Below are 2980 nucleotides of genomic sequence, written 5' to 3'. Positions count from 1 at the left end.
TCCACAGCTCAAAGTTGATGTATTTCCTCAGCGACCAGCACGGATCAGCTCCAGGCATGACAAAGCGGATATTGTCCTCTTTTGGAAGGGCAAACAAAGTAGTTTCGCTTTCACAAGGAAACACACAGTGCTTTCACGACATGGCGGCGATGGCGGCAACAACAATACTACAGCGAGAATAAAAGTTATACCTTCCTTCTTTGCGTGAACATTTTGGCGGCATTATGAAAATCTTCCCACATTGTGATGTAGACATGTGGGGGCGTGTTAGAACGAGCCGTTTTAGGTAGGCGTGGTTGACCCTTAACTTTTATAAAGAATATCTCTTTGGATTTGAGACTTTAGTCTTTGCAACTTTACAGATCTTCTTTATGCACCAAGAGCTTGTAACACTCCAAAGAGAAAGGAACAATTTAAATCGCATCTTATGACCCCTTTACAAATTGCTTCCGCTTTGTTCCATTCTTTAGATTAATATATTGTATGGCTTCAGAAGACTTGAAATACAGTGCACAAGTCATATAGACAACTGTTCTGACATGTGCATTTAGCCTGTTTGGAGCTTTGCAGTAAAAATCAACACCAAGTTTTGTTGCTTGGAAAAGAGTAACTCTTCCTGACACTTTATTTTGTGTTTCACAGAAGAAGGAAAATAACATGAGGAAGGGAATGACATGAGAGTAAATGATGATGTTCCTTTAATAAAATTTTTTACTCCTAATTCCATTTCTGAGGACAGATTCAAGCTGCAAGCAGGAGCTTATATCACACATGGAGCGATAACCTCCCAACTAAATGAATAACACTGATTTCTCTAGATTTTAAGCACCTCATACTGTGTAAAAGTTTGAATTACCAGTCCATATTCTGCAGACACTATGGAAATCCATATTGGCTCTTCCCCTCCTTCCTCCAAAATTACGTTTGCTAAAAGTGCCTGGTGCCAAGTTCTGTGATGAGAAAACGAATTTTCCTCCAGTGAAATATGATTTCCCTAGCACAGGGAATGATTTGAATGGAGGGGGTCTCTTGAAGAGCAAGCGTTAGGGCGTTGATCAAACCTCTCATGTTCTGGCATCACGTCTGGTTGCGATGAAGGTATGGAAGAATGATTAAAATAAACTCATTTTTTCCCCCTTCCTCCCTTTCTTTTGTGCTTCATTTAATCTTTTTGGGCTTTCTCTTTCTGTGAAGTGAGATGGTCTGGACATAAAGGAAGGTAGTGCACATCAAAGCCTGTTGTCTTCAGGGGCCACTAAGATCCAGACACTGATCCGTTCTCATGTGAGAGTGAGAGTCGATGAGTACAGCATCTTTCCACTTCCTTTCTTGTCTCGGGCCCTTTTGAGATGATTTGGCCTGAAAGCAGCTGAGATGAGGAAAGGAATGAGACAGCGGACTAGAGAGGGTTACTAGGGCTTTTTGATTGTTGACAAAAATGAAGAAAGGATTTGGGTTTGCTGTTCAGGCAGTGAGATTACACAGAGCAGGAACCAAAAGTAAGATTGCGCATTCCCTTTGGCTCTCAGAGAGCGCTTTATCAAACTTTTAAGTACTTAAGGCAAACTCCTCTCTGAGGGGGGAATTCACTAAATAGCTGCGCCAATTTTGCAAGCTGTATTTCAGCTCAAAATGTTATTCACTAACCACCCGCAATCCAATTTAACCAGACACTTTACATCTGTTCTGTTGTAGAGCTCCGTTATGTGTGTTTAAATGAAGTCATTGTCACTCTTTTCAGCTATTACTTCATAGGGAAACCAATCTCATTGTGATTTTTTGCAGAGTAAGGCATTCCTGAGTCAACAGTTTTTGTTGGTCCTGTAAAAAATTCTTACACAAACCCCAACCATTACCTAATCCTTAATGTAATGTCCCTAAAATCGGATGTTGTTCCAAGACCAATATTTAAATAATATGTTTGTGAACTCTGTTCTCAACTTATCTTTTACTCTAAGCTTTCCGTGCTGGTTTATGATTGCTAGCTAGTGTTTGGTAATGGTTTAGTTGGTAGCATTTTTTTTCCCCAACACGGTACATGTTCTGACAATCAGTAATTCATTAAATAATGATAAAATGGAGAAGGGTATTATAACCAGGCATATATCCACACACAGAGTATAGTTGCTGCACTTTTTTTCTCCCAGCACTTTCAGCATTCTCCAAAACTAAGCACTCAGGATTGGCTTGCAAAAAGCAAATTTGCAGTTTGCAAACAGCATGCATCACATATGTTTTTTTTGTTTGTTTTTTTTTGGCATTATGTATGAAAGCTGATTTGCATAATTCCTTTAGTGATTCGAAGTTTAAAACGATGTGCAAATACACTGTGATATAAATGGGCAAAATGCATTCTTATTTAGTTCCCTTACAAATCTGCATGTTTCCGTAGAACTGTGCATATACATAATATAAATAAATTAAAATATATAAATATATATACACACAGTCATGGCCAAAAGTTTTGGCAGTGACATAAATTTTCTGTTTTGCAAAGTTTGCTGCTTAAGCTGTTGTGGTGTTCATTCACATTGTTTCTAGACTATTGAGTAGAGTGATCAGATGCATTTTAAATAATTGCTAAAAGCTTCATTGGCCAAAAAATGAACTTTTCACAAAAAAACTAATTTCACTGTTTTTTTTATCCTGACACAAAGTGACCAGCTAACTTTAATTAACTAAACATATCAGCAGCACATGTGAATGAGTACTAGTCAGGTGAAATCACTAACTGATTGCTATAAAAGGAGGGAAGAAGCGCTTTTAATCATTGTGTTTTTGTTAGCAATGATTCCGAACTACGGAATCGTGTCACCAGCAGTGCAGAGCTTGCTCAGGAATGGCAGCAGGTTGGTGTGAGAGCATCTGCACGCACAGTGAGGCGAAGACTTTTGGACAATGGCCTGGTGTCAACAAGAACAGCAAAGAAGCCACTTCTCTCCAAGAAAAACATCAAGGACAGACTGAAATTCTGCAGAAA

This window comes from Sinocyclocheilus grahami, unplaced genomic scaffold, assembly GCF_001515645.1.
Source record: "Sinocyclocheilus grahami isolate Dianchi unplaced genomic scaffold, SAMN03320097.WGS_v1.1 scaffold1168.1, whole genome shotgun sequence".
Taxonomy (NCBI): Eukaryota; Metazoa; Chordata; class Actinopteri; order Cypriniformes; family Cyprinidae; genus Sinocyclocheilus; species Sinocyclocheilus grahami.
Note: the sequence above shows the minus strand (reverse complement) of the source record.